This window comes from Dendrobates tinctorius, unplaced genomic scaffold (assembly GCF_039654945.1).
Source record: "Dendrobates tinctorius isolate UK_male_01 unplaced genomic scaffold, ASM3965494v1 ptg000039l, whole genome shotgun sequence".
NCBI lineage: Eukaryota > Metazoa > Chordata > Amphibia > Anura > Dendrobatidae > Dendrobates > Dendrobates tinctorius.
In genome coordinates this window covers 33,531,124-33,547,931 of record NW_027361707.1, presented here as the reverse complement: position 1 = coordinate 33,547,931, position 16,808 = coordinate 33,531,124, and the positions used below count along the sequence as shown (strand labels likewise).

Sequence of the window (16,808 nt, the reverse complement as noted above, 5' to 3'; positions counted from 1 at the left end):
TATTTTTTGTTAATGTGTATCATCGCACAAGCAAAGTAGATTTCTGAGGACATTAGAAGAAATGTTCTTGATGTTTTTCTGGCTGGAAAACCATCTTTATAGAATTTGAACTCCACCAATCAACATTCAGACAGATTGTATTCAAATGAAGGAAATTCAAGATGATTATTATACAGTTAAGGAGTAGTTCACCAGTAAAGATTATTGCAAGGGATTTAATTGTACCGAAAGTGACAAAGAAACTTAAGATAACCTTTAAGCCACTAAAGGCTCTCAGACATTAGGTAATGTTAATGTTCATGAATCTACCTTCAGGAGATTACTGAACCACAATGATGTGCATGGCAAGATTGCAAATAGAAAGCAGTTTGCTAAAGATCATGTCACGGGTTTACCACGACCGTGTGGAGCCAGAAGACCGCAGCATCTGATTGCTCCTACTCCAGCGCTGAGAAGAAGCACTTCTCCTTGATTTTAAGGCTGTGTGCCCACGATGCGTTTTGTTAAGTGTTTCCGCAGCGTTTGTGCCGGATCAGACTCTGCAGAAATGCTTAAAAGATGCATCAAATTAATTAGCATGCGTTTTTGTCTTTTTGTGCCAATGCATGCGTTTTTAACCGCTGAGGAATCGCTTAGCGGCTAAAAACGCAGCAGGCTCATTAATTCCCGCATTGCTCAGCGTTTTTAGCCATCCCCAATGTTCCCAGAAATCGCGTGTCAAAAAACGTGTCAAAAACGCGTAAAAAAACACGCAAGAAACGCGCGGAAAAAGATGCGCGTTTTCTGGTAAAGGGGATCCTTTTCCTGAGCGTTTAAAAACGCTAGCGTGGGCACATAGCCTAAATGTGTTTATTCCTTCTGACAGTGTTGGAAATCCATGTGCTCACAGCTGAGCTCTGTTAGACATTCCTTTCCCCTTTATAATCTGAGCTCTGTTACAAATCCTTGTCAGAGCTAGCATTTGCTGCATGACTAACGGACAAAGAAGAGTTCACATGAGAAGGAAGGTTGGAGGAGTTTCAGTGACTGTTGCTTGGTTTGCATGTGTGATAATTCCCTATCCTTATCTATTTTGGTTTATACCCCTACCTTCACGCCCCGGTGCATTCCTCTTAAATATGAGTGAATATTTTGTATGCCTGGAGTTTTCTGTTAACCCCTGTTTGTGTTGCCTTGTTTGTGGGGTTGGTGTACTATGGTGCACAGTAGCGCCCCCTCTTCCATGGGTGGGGGAAAAGAACAGACGGAGGGCTAGCTTAGGAGATAAGTCAAGGGTGGAGGCCCCGACATCTTCACCTTCAGAAGTATCCCGGAGAGCAGGGCGAGCTAGGGCGCCTCCTAGTGTTAGGGACAGGAAGGAGCCCCTGATTCCGGGTCACCCGAAAGCTGTGTCGTGACAGATCACATGCACGAGCAAGTAGGTTTTTGGAAGAATGATTTGTGGACAGACTAAAATAGGGATTTTTAATTTATGCCTAGCATTAGGATTGGAAAAGGAAAAACCTGACACCGTCAGTGAAGGCAGTATTCTGGTTTGGACATGATTTGCTGCATCTGGGCCATGGCAGCTGTTAACATTGATGGAGTTTAGGTCAAATTTATGCAGAAAATTAGAAAATTGTGAAGGGTGCCCAAACTGTTAAAGCGTCACTGTATACTGAACCTTGTTTCCTTCGTTCCGAAAATATATTGTTGATCAGGGCCTGCTAAGTAATAACTAACACCATGCCGAATGGTACTTAACCACAGAGGACCATGAAGAGTGAAGAGAATGGCTCCCTGATCTCTCATTAATATTGGATAAATGCTCCGGCAGTGGCTGTAAATAAACTCCTCTCCATGATGTGGTGGTTACAGGTTAATTATTCATAACGCTCAGATAAATATAGCGGACGAGCAGAAAAACACAATCTCGTCATTTCGGATTTTTTTAAGCCGGCACCACATAGCAGAAAATCATTTGTAATATTTATAGCACAAAAGACACATTTTCATGTACTCGTAGACGTTCCAGTAAAGAAATACTGAAGATAATGAAAAGAATATTCTGAACAACCTATGATTTAGTGCTGGGTCTCAGCCATCAAATTTCTGTCACTGGCAGCCAGGACCAGAATTACTGGTAATGCACATGACTCTACTCCAACGTCTTGTTACACGTCTGGCCTCCATCTCTTGGCGCTGCATCTTCCTCCTCTTTCCGCTAGCAATCTCTGCTCCTCGGGTTGCAGTGGCAACCTGACAATTCTGACATCTCCATCTTTTGAGCTACGTACAGCTCTGGCAAAAAATTAAGAGACCACCACATCAAAACCCTGTCATGGGCAGCCCATGGGCTTCGAGGACCACCCCTTCTGGGACGTTGTGTTTAAAATGTTATGTTATATGTTTAATAAAAGGCTGCTGTGGCCAATTTATCCAAATACCTCTGGAGTGTTTATTTTATTGGGGTATGAATCGATGGGGTTGGATGGCCAATAAGAGTTTTAAATTACTAGGTACGGAAGCTCACATGAATCACGAATACCCATTTGTCATGGGCAGCCCATTCTCCAAACTTGAACCCCAATGAAAACCTCTGGAATGTAATCAAGAGGATGATGGATAGTCACAAGCCATCACACAAAGAAGAACTGCTTACATTACTGCGCAAGAAGCAGTGTGAAAGACTGGTGGAAAGCAGCCAAGACGCATGAAAGCTGTGATTAACAATCATGGTTATTCCACAAAATATTGATTTCTGAACTCTTCCCGAGTTAAAACATTAGTGTTGTTGATTATGAACTTGTTTTCTTTGCATTATTTGAGGTCTGAAAGCACTGTTTTGTTTTGTTTTTTTAATTTTGAACATTTCTCCTTTTCAGAAAAAATATACAAAATTTATTGCTTGGAAGTTCGGAGACATGTTGTCAGAAGCTTATAGACTAAAAGAACAATTTACATTTTACTCAAAAATATAACTGTAAAGAGAAAAATCAGACAAACTGAACACTTGGAAGTGGTCTCTTAATTTTTGCCAGAGCTGTATATTGTCCAGCATAGTCAGGTAATTGCATTCAATTACAAACTCAGCTTTACTACTCCTGTCTCACATTTCTTCATAACTTTGTTATACTCCTGTGCCAGCTCTACTACTTGAACTATGATACAAGTTCAGATCTGCTACACTGGTCCTTCATCCATCAGCTACTTCTGCTACATTGCACTACCAGCTCTGTTACATCGCTGTACTATATCACTGCATGAGCGCTCCATATTGAACTCTGTTGCAAAGTCAGCTCTGCTACATTGTCAAGTATCAAGCTGTACCTTTGAGCTTGCTTTGCTTCATCATATCTACATCTTATGCAACCCAGTTTTGCTCCTCCAGTTCCTCACCACTAAGTTAGCCCTGCTCTATTGCTTTGGCTACTCTACTACACTAGTTGCCATAACTCCAACTGATTGTTGATTGTAACTCTGCTGTACCAGTTAGGCTATGTTCAAATGTTGTCTTTTGAGGTGATTTTTTGCTGTGTTTTATTTAATGCAAATTAAAAGTTGCTTTTAACAGTGTCAGTGAAAGTTATAAGATTTCAGAAATCTCATGCACACGCTTTTTCCGACTGAATTGGAAAAATTCTTCATTTTTCAAAAATCTGCACCATGTGTCACGAAAGAGGGAGAAGAAGACCCTACTGAGAGGGAATGAGGGATGGGACACCTCCTGAGCTCCAACCTGAACCTGTCACTACACTCCTCTAACGCCTTCAGTAGGTCCTTCCCCCTGCCACCGTCACAAACCTTGTCCTTCGCTGTCACCTCACACTGCCCTGGCTAGTGCACTAGCCGGCAAGGACGCTAGCCTCACCACTGAAAATGGTACAAACATAGGGTGTGGTGACAAACACGAGTTAGACAAGGTAAAAACACCACACTTGGCTTCCATACTCCGCTGCCAAGCTCCACACAGCAGAGGACACAGAAACAGGACTACGAACTCAAGAAGTAGCTGATACAATGCTGACACCATAGAGCTGCAACTGCACAGCTGGTCTTCACAGAATAAATCTATCACCAACATTCAGCTGATGCATCAGGTAATTATTTAAAAGATGGTGGGAATGGTCACCACCCACTTCAGCTGACATAGCAACTCTGCAGCTCCAGCACGCTGCCAGCAAGGGAAACTGACATTAACACCCTGCTGTCCTGAAAGGAAAAAAGCTACATTTAAATTACAGTGGAACCCTACCTGCCATGAATCAAAAAATGGGTCGTGACAGTATGTTAATTCTTGAAATTATGCTGCGAAAAATGCCATTTTTGCAGTGTCTTTGTAGAATAAAGCTAAATTTATTAAACGTGTGCTATAGACAAAGCACAGATGTAAACCGCATCCAAAAATCACTGCAAAAAACATGTCAATATAGCTGCCAAAAGAGCAGGTTTTAACTGCAGAAAAAATGCATAAGAAAAAGTGTGTAAACATCACCTGATTAGTGTTTTGACTTGGCTACTACCATGACACAGCCGGGACACATGCAGCTGTGGAGCCGAACAGCTGATCAGCCGGAGAGATCAAGGTATCAGAGTTCCCGCTGTAACTTATTCGATAAGCACCACAGCTTGCCGAATAAGCAGGGACCCGAACAAATTTGCTCATCTCTATTTGTTACCACTCTATTGTGACAAAACTATATATTGCATAAGTGATTTTATAATGTATTAATAGTGACTTCTTTCTTTTTATTATCCATGTGATGGGATAACATTATGAGAATGGTCCAAGTTCTTGGAAGTGTTTTCAAGGTTTATTCCCATGCTGGTGCATGCAAACATGAAATATACAATATATGAATTGCGTTACTGCTCTAGAAAATAGAGAAAAACGAAGATACTTAGTGCATAAATTGACCAATTCATATATGGCCACAAGCCACAACAAGGCGATCTTCTTTCCTGGGAACCTAACCTAATGCGATTCCTCTCCTGGGCTAATAGCCTATATTTATGTGGGTAGATAAGATCCTGCCGTGATTAAAACCACCATAAGCTGATGGGTGAAGTACTCCGTTACAGAGCCTATGTATACAGATATAAAAAAACTGACCATCACCTGCAAAGAACTAGTGTGAACAGGTTCTTGTCTGTTTTCTAGAGCAGTAATGCAATTCCAATTTCATATTTGCACGATATAGCGTTACAGAGTACAATTTTATTTGTTAGTTATATACGAAGGTGGCTATCCTTAGTTTGCACCTGATCACACTTGTTCTTTGTTTGGAAGTGATGGTCAGTATTTGATAGTTATCTGCATAAGGCTATCTGCACACGGTGTCTTTTTAGATGCTGGCGTACCCGCCGAGTTCTCCACGGCGAAGATGTTTGCTGAAGTATGTTTATAGGCGCTCTCTACGTTGTTTTTTGCAGTGGCGCCGGTGCTGGCATCCTCTTTTTATCTTTTTTTTTTTGTAGTTTGAACATTCGATAGTGAGCAACTTCCAAAAAGAAGCCTCCCAAATAATCGTGCTACTTGTTTTAGCCACTCCACAATGTTTGAAACCTGGAGCAGTTAAATTAAGTGACCTAAAGGTAAAATATGTGCACAGTCCATATGTTAATTCTTTGTAGCGTTATTTCTGGTGGGTTTTAGGTGGAATCCACCTGAAAAAGATATTGTGTGCATATATCTCAAGAAGTGATTGTCAAAAACTTAAGGGGATCTGTGCAGACACGATGGTCAGTGGGTGATCTCATCCGCTGCCTCGACTATCTTTCGAGAGACTGCATGGACCAGGGTTCATCCCACTGAAAGCCTGCACTCCTTTCCCTTGGGCATAAAACTATTCAGACAACAAAGGGTGAGGGTAAAACAGTGTAGCAATACTACATTCATCCACAAACAGACAACATGTGGAACAGTCCCAGAAAACACCCAAGATGGTGCAAATTACAGAGTGTCACCTTTTTGCTGGCTTGCCAGGATTAGAGCAGCTGTGACTTAGGGGCTTCCAGGGTCAACTACCCCCACCAGTGGCACACTGCCTTTGGTGGGAAGCCACAACAAGGAGGTAACAACAAGCTTAGGAAGCTTATAGTCCATTGAGGTACATGGCCAGATGACCTGATTGTCCCAACCTGGCTTCTCCAAACATCTCCATAGGGTTAGGTGACCGGATGGTCCCAACCTGGCTTCTTAGAACATCTCCATGGGTTCAGGTGACGTGATTGGAGAATCCTTGTTGGGCCAAATGTCTTTGGATGTTCAGTGATGGTCAATGGAGCAGATATGTATTCCTCCAACTGGGACTGTGGTCCTTTTACGCTGACATCCTGTAGAGTATCTAAAATCTGTAACCCACCCGTTGAAACCATGATGTCCTGGCTGCTGTTCTGTAGAGTCTCCCTTCAGAAGCATAAAGGTCCCTTTTTATACCCACATCTGTCCTTCAGACCATCATCCACAGGTTAGGGGAAGGAATTCTCATTGTTTGAGTATTCAATCAATCTGCATAGTTTGTCCTTCACTGTTTGCAGGTCAACAAGCTTCATTAACTAATAAAATGGGTAATCAACATATTAGCAAATTTCACTGTGTCCCTGTCTTCCAAAGATCACACCACAATAAGTTGCAACAAATATCAATTTGACTAGAGTCAATGTTCAGGCTCTTATGAACAATGGCCTATGTTTCTTGACTCGCCGAAGAAAAATACGCCAGGCCAAGTTAAGAATGAATGCTGTGTTGTCACTGGACCTAATAAAATTTTACAATGGGATCGAAAAGCTTCAAGTTATTAAAGATTAAGCAAATTAGATCTGCATAGTCCTGGTCCAGCAACCACGTCGCTAGTCCATGGCGGGCGAACCAGAACACGATAAGCCTCCTCCTACCTGCTGGCATCCCCTGCTCTTGTGATTAGTAGTCCCGGTGTGATGATGGTGTGTGTGTGTGTGTCATGCCACAATGATGACGTTGTGCCAGCCACACTAATCAGAAGAGGGACAAGAGATGTTGATAGGTAGGAGGTTCGCAGGGCTCTGGTCAAGAAGCCACAGACTAGTGTGACATTATTTGCTCAACTCTGCAAGCTACGCATCGGTACCTGTTTCTACCCATGAGCTCGATTTCAGATAAAGCAAGCAATACAGACTTTTCCTGCCATCTATAATTCAGATACGGGCTTTGTTACTCATAGTGAAGGGCTTGATGAAGTGACTGCTTGATTTTCCGGACCCTTTGCTGCCATCTCATCTTTTGTCTGTCTTAAAGTGGTTTAGGTTTGATTTCACAATTTGCAACCAATTAAATTCTAAAATGTGACTTCATGGTGTGAAATGTGCTAGAAGGACCGTCATGCAGCTTCCCCTATACCAATATCTACAGCAATAAATGGATCACTGGTTCTTGAAAAAATACACACAGAATAAACATAATTGATGCAGCATTTACTACAAACTTCTGGATAAATGACAACCGCAGAACTGCAAATAAATTTTGAGGCGGCCCGATACCCTATCTAGAGGCTGTCACATTCTCTTCTCCCAGGTAGATGAACACCGGCATGCCTATCCAAAGCATTTATCGGATGTCCTCAGGAAAAAACATACCAGGCCCAGTTCATTATTGCATTGGTGCCTGTGTTTTGTCTAGTTTTTGATGTTTGTCACCTGTTTTTCATTCATTTGTTTTCTTTTTCTTTATTCACCAGCATAGTCATGGTTTAGGGTTTATGGATGTTTTCACCAGATTCATCATTTCCAACAAGTTACAAAATTTCTGGCAAATGTACTCCCACCCCTCCCAGGAGAGATTTTATGTTCTCCTGATATTTTTGAACAATTTTTGTAATCCGTTTTTTTTTTTTTTTCAAAGACAGAAATAAAGACCATTTTACTTGACGCCAAATTGATTAGCCGCGTGCACCATTTTGAATAATTTAGCACAGAAGTGTATAGGGTTGCCAAGGAAAGGAGACAAAAGTAAATGATAGTCATGGTGTCTGCAAGTTTGCCAGATTTTGCGTGGGTACTGAAACAAATGTATAGGTTAGATCAGGGTTCCCCAACTCCAGTCCTCAAGGCCCACCAACAGGTCATGTTTTCAGGATTTCCCTTGTATTGTACAGGTGAAGCAATTATCACCTGGGTAATACTAAGGAAATCCTGAAAACATGACCTGTTGGTGGGCCTTGAGGACTGGAGTTGGGGAACCCTGGGTTAGATCATCCCTTTGTGTTTTTCTGGACATGGGGCCAAGGCTTAGCCAGGGAGAAGGATTAGCATTCCTGTTTCTTATTGCAGGCACATTACTGGGGAAGGGCTCCTGTTAGAGCCAGTTGCAGTACAGTCGGACAAAGATTTTGCTAGGAAGATTGGGAGAGTAATAGCTAATCTTCTAGGACTAGAGTTGAGATACAGAACACAGGACCCAGGTCCAGTGTCCATGCCAGTAGCCCGTATCTTCTGGACCTGAGTCCTGTGATTAGTAGGCCCAATGTGATGTTATGCATGTGTTGCGCTGCAACAATGATGTTATGCCAAATCTACCAATGAGAAGTTGAGATGGGGATATCGGTAGATAGGAGGAGGCTTGCAACGCTCTGCTGTAACATGGCTGCTGGACCAGGGTCTTGTGAATCTTTTTGCTCAACTCTAGTTCTAGATGAACTATTATTACTCTATCAATCTCCCTTCCAAAAATCTTTTAGGCAACTGACTGGAGCCCTTTCCCATTGATCCACTTTCAATAGGATACTGGAATGCAACTGCTCCTTCTCTAACATAGAAAATTTCTTTATGTATTTCAAGGCAGTGGAGGACATTAACCGAGCGGAAACCCCCATAACTAATCATGCATTTACCATTTGGAAAACCTGTTTACCAGAACCCCTATGAATCGTGAGCAGCGCCGGTTTCTATAGGAGCCCGATGTTCGTTTCAGTCAGATAGCGTTAATCCTAGATTAATTCTTCTGTGGGGTATGAGCAACAAAACTGCAGCTTTTTTCTTCTATTGTATCCCCCCAAAAATCAAGCAACCTGTAACAAATAGGATTAGTGAAATCAACACTAAGTTTGGGGCTCTTCCAAAAATGGGAGAATGTATTGCCAGCGTTTCCTGTGCCAGCTCGGTCGTGTGAAACCACGTTAATCCTCCAGTGTTGTCTATTAATTGGGTCACGGCAAATATTATCAAGTCTTCTTATACTCGTTCCTTACTACTAGTTAATACATTCCAGAGGAACTTTTAGAATATTAGAATATTAACATATTTGTTGCCATGGTTTGTAATAATATATCACAGTAAATTGGTTGTTTTTTTGGGAACGTATAATTTGTACCATAAACAATGGATTATATGCTAAATAGCTGAAAGTCAAATTTATTTATGAGTTGACCAAGATGATTGTCTATAAAATGAGGCAGTCTCACATTAGAAGCAGTAGTGGATGGTGAGATATGGAGCCCAAAAGTCAAAAGTTCAGTACTGTACATTGCATTACTATCTCTAGCAGTCCTATAGACAATGACTGGAGCTAAGTTCGAACATGGGCATCTCCATTCCATTGAAGATGGGGCTTTAGTTAACCTATTTGGCCTTGTATGTAGTTTAGAGTCAATATAAATATTAAATTAAATAATTCTTTTACATAATACAGACGGTGAAATAAGGATTGAACACGTCACCAATTTTCCAAGAAAATGTATTTCTAAAGGAGCTATTGACATGAAATTATCACCAGATGTCAGTAACAACCCATCCAATCCATACAGGCATATAAATCAAACCATAGATGTCCATAAATTAAGTTATGCGTAATACATTTTTGCAACAATAAGGTTGCGAAGGTCTTGAGACGGCTCACTGGTTTTACCCATCATGAGATTTTTTTGTGTGGCACCTTGGTAATGAGACACATTTTTATAGGTCATAAGTTGAACTAGCTGATATTATTTTTCACTAAGTGGCAGGATTGCTTTCTAATTACTGATAGATTTCAGCTGGTGTCTTGACTTTCCATGGGTTTTTGCATCTCTTGATGTGTTCAATACTTTTTCCCTGTGTTATTTCTTAATTTATGGACATCTATGGATTGATTTCTTTTCCGGTGTGAATTAGATGGATTGTTACCGACATCTCGGTAGAATTTCATGTCAATAGCACCTTTTAGAAATATATCTACTTAGAAAATCGGTGACAAGTTCAATACTTATTTCACCCGCTGTATACCCTGTAACAAATAATTATTGATAAAAACATTACATCAATAAAATGTGGGTTGGGATTACAAGGTACAATTCCGTTCTCATATAGCATATTTCAATGGTTACAAACAATTGCAAAAAGTCCCTTCCTTAACAACATACAAAATTAGATCACAGGGGTCACAGGCCGTGCGCAGTATGCGTTTGGCGGCGCATGCGCCTTTTTGACGGTGCGCCGATGCAACCAAACTGCAGCAGGTTGCGTTTGGCGCAGGTCGGCGCACCGTCAAACGGACGCATGCGCCGCCAAACGCATACTGCGCACGGCCTGCGCCCCCTGTGATAAAGATAGGGGACGCAGGGTGCATGCAGCATCACGCGCCGGTGGGCGGAGCTACCGGCTGGGGCGCGGCAGGGGCGGGGCTTAGCGGCGGGCGTGCGCAGGCCGTCGCTGCGCTCATAAACGCTACTGTGAAACTAGCCTAACTGCAGTGTCCTCACCTGTGTTCAAAATATTATTTGTATAGTTACTTTTAGTGGGGATATTTGAAACTTGCAAATGCAATATATGCAAAATAGAAGTGTACACACTGTTACAAATAAGGCATCCAGTATTGCAAAAGGGATAAGCGTTAGTAAAAAGGCAGGTAATATTAACAGATAGATTAAGGATGAATTACTGGATGTTTGCATAGTGAATAAATAGTAGTAGCAGAGCTCAGCATGTTTAGACGTGCAAACAGTAATCAAGGTAAAGAAAACAATATTATTAACGGCAGAGGCAGCTCAGAGGGGGCGAAACACATGAGTGGGCCCCTAACTGGTAACCCTGATTACAACTACAGTGGTGCACCCTAATTGTGGGTAGGGGGGAGCCTCAGCCGATGACCCTGCTGTAGCTGAAAATAAATCTACATAAAGACCAACACCGATATTACCGCCACATGGCGATATAATGTGGTAGATACCTGTCATGCCGAGCATACAAGTGGCTACAGTATAGTTGTCGATGGTGACATTCAGCTGACATTCTAATTGAATCGTTCACTTTTCCAGTCTTCTCCATCTGGCCCAGACCGGCATGACAACTTTTCCAACCACAACTTCTTTAAAAGGTTGCAACAAAGACACATTTGACTTTGCACATTTCCTGCACCATCCTCATCTATTCCCAACCTGCACAACCTTATCATCCTGCTGATCAATACTGAGCCACTGCTGCCGTATGTGTGATGTCACGGAGGCCTACTCCAGTATCACGCAGTCAAAAGAGCAAGAGATGAGTGTACAGTCCCAAGAACCGAAAGGTCCATAAAACAATCCACCTCACACAGGAAAAAAATAATCCAGGAACAAGGATACGGTCCAGTAACAGGATAAATGTCCCGGGAGATGAGTTGATCCTATACTTAGAGGTTGATGTTTCTCCGTGTAGGGCTCCGCCAGCAGTATATTCCAGGGTAATCAGAGTTTCTCCAAGTCTCTCTGGGGAGCTGGCCTTGGCATCAGCATCCCACAAAATATCTATCTTGCTGGTTTATCTGACCTCCTCAGGTACCCTCGTTATATCCAGGGGGTAAGCAGACAGTTTGGAGGGTTTTCAGGAGTCATGAATGGACAGTCAGGAAAAGTCAGCATGGGTTCATCAAGAGGCATGGACACATTCAGGCTGCAGATGGTAACTGAGATAATTCAATTATCATAACTTTTGTGAGGGTAAGACTCAAGTGAAGACAGTGAATACACAGAATGATACAGAGCAACATGACAACACTCCTAAAATCAGTAAAAATATGAACATTGACAGAATGATACTCCACACATAATATCACACCATTACATGTCTGTATTACTGCACCTGCTGCTTGGTGTAATAACAGTGCTCCTCTTAGTGCCCCACATGATAATGCCTACCACTGTGCCCCTTACATAGGAGTAATGCCTTTTTTGCACCTTCTAGATAGCAAAATTGCTCTCTTGAAAATATTAATGTCCTGTGCAAGTGCCTAGAAAACAGTGCACACATTTTTCGCCTGGAAAGTAATAATCACCATGTGTACCTTTGATGGTCAAAATACCTTGAGTTCCCTTATAACAATAATCCTTATTAAGTGCCCACTTAAGATTTATTAATGTCTCCAAATCTATAGCTCCTGTATACTCAGTATGGTGGGTCCACAGCTGCCCTTCACGCAGTATGGTGGGCCCACAGCTGCCCTTCACGCAGTATGGTGGGCTAAAGCTGCCCTTTACGCAGTATGATGGGGAGCCACAGCTCCCATATACACAGTATGATGGAGCCACAGCTCCCATATACACAGTATGATGTCCTCACAACAATCGTATACATCGTATGATAGACCCACAACTCCCTTATACATAGTTTGATATCTCCATTGCTCCCCCAAAACACAGTTTAATGACCCCGACAATAGCCCCTACACTGTTTAAGGGCCTCCATAGTAGTATTCAAACTATATAATTGCCCTTGCATTAGCTCCTACACTGTATAATGGCCCCCAAACTTTGAGAACCCCCCCCCACAGATGTGCCTACAATGTGTGAGCCCCTCCAACACTGTATTTCTTTCCACCAAGTCTCATAATTGTTAAAGAATTGGAAGTTGAGTCTGCAACTGAGAGTGTGAACATGACCTAAGACTTCCATAGAACTCATCCTTATTTCTGTCCTATTCAAAGTAGACTGCTTGCAATAGATCAGTCTCAGGAAATAATTGAGAAAGATCTTATGCAAAAGAAAATTTTAGAAAAATCTAACCAAAAATGTGAAGACCGTCAGGCGTTGCAGGAAATGAATAACCTTAAGTTCAAACAGAGGCTGGACAGACATCTGTCTGATATGGTTTAGTGAATCCTGCATTGAGCAGGGGGTTGGACACGATGACCCTGGAGGTCCCTTCCAACGCTAAGACTATGTGCACATGTAGGGTCGGTGGGCCGGGCTGGTGGGTGGTCCCTCGATACCGCGCAGCAACGTACAGACACAAGCTGGAGGCAAGTTTCGGGTGCAACAGGTCCAAGTTTATTCTTTCCCTCGCCATCCGCCAGACGGCCTCACAGCACACCGCAATTTCCTTTACAGTTCTCCAGTTACAGAACACAGGGTGACACACTTTCTCCAGGGACGTATATTTATGTACCGTCCCCTTTTACACTCTACAACGCTTCTGACAGCTCCGTCACTGTGGCCACCGTAGGCCTGTGCACCAACAGTAATTTTACTGGTCAAACGTTGTTTAAAATACGGTGTCCTACACCCGGATCCTCGTATATACTGCTGTACTTTATGTCAGGACCACCCCCCTGACTTCATTTCTCCTCAGTCCCCCTGGTTGGGTTTTCCTCACAGTGCAGCAACTGTCACAGTTTCTTCGTCACTTGAGCTCCCCCTGGGGACTGGAACTATCTGGAATCCTCCTGTCAAATTTATAGCTTTCCCGGTTCCCTATAACTCCGCCCCCCATGACCAACGGTTTCTTAGCTCTAAGCTGATGTCAAGTCCTATGCTCACACTCCTCCCTGCCCTCTAATGTCAGTTCAAGGTACTGCAAGTTACCTACACTTTCCTAGCTGTTTTGCCTTTTGAAATCTGACCAGTCAGTCCGTCCGTCAGGTCACCTTCCCTACACACACATGTGGAATTGCAGCAGAAATTTCTACGACAATTCAGCAACTCTCTGCTGCGGGAAATTTGCGGGAAATCCGCATACGGAATTACCGCGAAAAACTAGCATTTTGCAAGTGTAATTAGCTTGGAGAATGCTAGCATTTTCCAAGCGATCTGTAGCATCGCTTGGAAAACTGACAGGCTGGTCACACTTGTCAAACAGTGTTTGACATGTGTGACCAACTTTTTGCTATTGAGGCTGCCTATGCAGCATCAGTAGTAAAAATATATAGTGTTAAAAATAATAATAATAAAAAAAAAAATCGTGATATTCTCACCTTACAGCGTCCCCCGCAGCCTTCCCGAGCCTCGCGATGCTCCCGGCAAGTCCCATTCCCAGCGATGCCTTGCGACAATGACCCCAGATGACGTAGCATCTTGCAAGACCGCTACGTCATCACAGGTCATTCTCGCAAGGCATCGCTTGGAACGGGACTTGCCGGGAGCATCGCTGAGGCCTGGGAACACTGCGGGGGACGCCGAAAGGTGAGGATATCACGATTTTTTATTTAAATTCTTTTTTTTAACAGGGATATTGTACCCAGGGCCTGGAGGACAGTCTCCTTTTCTCCAGACCCTGGGAACCATCCACACATTTTCCGCATACTTTGCGTATGGTGGGCATAGCCACATGCGGAAAGTAAGCGGATCAATGTATTCCTATGTGTGTGGAATGAGCATGCTACGTATTTTTCCGATGCGATTCCGCCATGGAAAAATATGCAGCATTAGCACAGCATGTGCGGAATGCCGTTGAATACAATGGGTTGCTTATTGTATGCGGCAAAAACGCATAAAATCCGCAACATGTGAACATAGCCTAACATTTTAGGATTCTATGAGAAGTACTTACTATCGATAAAAGAGGCAGGGATGTCTTAATGAATGTAGGTTTATATAGGGAACGTACCATAAAAATGTTAAGACAGTGACACCTAAACAGGACAAGTAGAAAATTTCACCAAAGGAATTCAAATTCAATAAAGAACTTCCTGGACAAAGGAAACTTTTTTATTTCTGCTAACATACATGTAAGTGTTGTGTGCATGTGGATCGCCCGCCAGGGCAGTGGGGCACTCGGTACCGAGTCGGTATCTCAGAGGGAAGTGTCACAGTAGCGGTGACCCAGTCCGTGGCCCTGGGCGTCCATGTAAAAGGGTTTGAGCATGCAGGATTAAAGTTTATAAGTGGATGATACGTGACGCCACCTGTGGTGCTCGGCAGTGAAGGGGTTAAGCCGACGCTGCAGGCCGATCCTCTGGGACAGATGGTATAAGGCAGCAAGATGTAATAGCACCCCACAGGTAGAGCTGTAGTCCCAGGGCAGTGGTAATAGGTGTTGAGGAAGAGGGTGTAGTGTCTGGCACAGAAATGTAGCAGTGCTGGAGAGTTTGCAGGAAGAAGGCAATGACACAGCAGGGTGGAGTTTCCGTTACCTTTACAGTGCTTTGTAAGTGCAGTCCAGGGTCCAGATTACAGATGGAACAGAGGCTGGCCAGCTTGGAAGCAACTTAGGAATCTCTCTATCAGATGGGTTGTGTAGTCTCCTTTCTAGCGCTTTCTGAGGTACTTGCAGTACTGTGTTACACTGAAGTTCCACTTGCTTGTTCTCTTTTAGAACTCCCTCGCATGGCAGACAGCTGTAGCCTTATTCTTCTGGCTCACACGTTGCTGTTGTGCCTCCGAGTCTTATGTGGGAACAGAGCAATTACAGCCTCCTATTCCTCCGGTTTCTGCTGCAGGAACATCAGTATCCATACAACCTTGGAGACCGGACTCCAGACCATGCGCTACAGCTAGAAGTGAGCCTGAACTCTGCTCAATCTTCCAGCTTGTCTCCTCACGTCCACACACGTTTCCCTCCTCACCCGAACTCACTAATTTCCCCTTCCTGGCCCCCAGAGAGTAGCTCTTTTCCCAGTTTTGGTTCAGAGCTCCCTCTGCTGGCCTGGAGTGGGAACTGTGCTGTGTGTTGTATTTACCTGATAAAGAGACCCTTCTTTGCTTCCAAGCCTGACATCACACTCCCTAGGAGGAAGGTAATGCCACTGTGGCGACCATACTCCTGGGGGCGCCACACATGTACAATGTACATAGAACCAGGACATACACCTGATTGGTGGCCAACCCTCTTCCTCTCTGCTTGGCTTATGAGAAATATTCTCTAATGGGGTCGCATGCTGCTGGATCAGTAGGGCCAGAATCACTGCCGACTATGCCTTCCCTAGTGCCACAGCTGTACCACAGGGTGTAAACTTTGAATCATGGTGGATAATGACTTTGAAATCAATAGTATTAAACATGATTTATCATTATTACGTAGGTCTATTAATTATGTTAACTAGAATTTCATGTTATTCGGGCTATGTTTAACCCCTTAAGCCCCAAGGGTGGTTTGCATGTTCATGACCGGGCCAATTTTTACAATTCTGACCACTGTCCCTTTATGAGGTAATAACTCTGAAACGCTTCCATGGATCCCGGTGATTCTGACATTGTTTTCTCGTGACATATTGTACTTCATGTTAGTGGTAAAATTTCATTCAAATAACTTGCGTTTATTTGTGAAAAAAACGGAAATTTGGCGAAAATTTTGAAAATTTCGCAATTTTTCAACTTTGAATTTTTATGCCCTTAAATCACAGAGATACAGCACACAAAAAACTTGATAAGTAACATTTCCCACATGTTTACTTTACATCAGCACAATTTTGGAACCAAATTTTATTTTTTTTGTTAGGAAGTTATAAGGGTTAAAAATTGACCAGCGATTTCTCATTTTTGCAACACCATTTTATTTTTACTTACCACATCACATTTGAAGTCACTTTGCGGGGTCTATATGATAGAAAATACCCAAAAGTGACACCATTCTAAAAACTGCACCCCTTAAGGTGCTCAAAACCACATTCAAGAAGTTTATTAACCCTT

At 42.9% G+C, this 16,808-nt stretch overlaps 1 protein-coding gene across 8 annotated transcripts in view; it reads left to right on the top strand.

Annotated features, from left to right (window-relative positions):
- Positions 1–16,808, top strand: part of PROM1 (prominin 1) — a 317,825-nt gene that overhangs the window by 62,620 nt on the left and 238,397 nt on the right. The gene's annotated exons all lie outside the window — the stretch shown is intronic.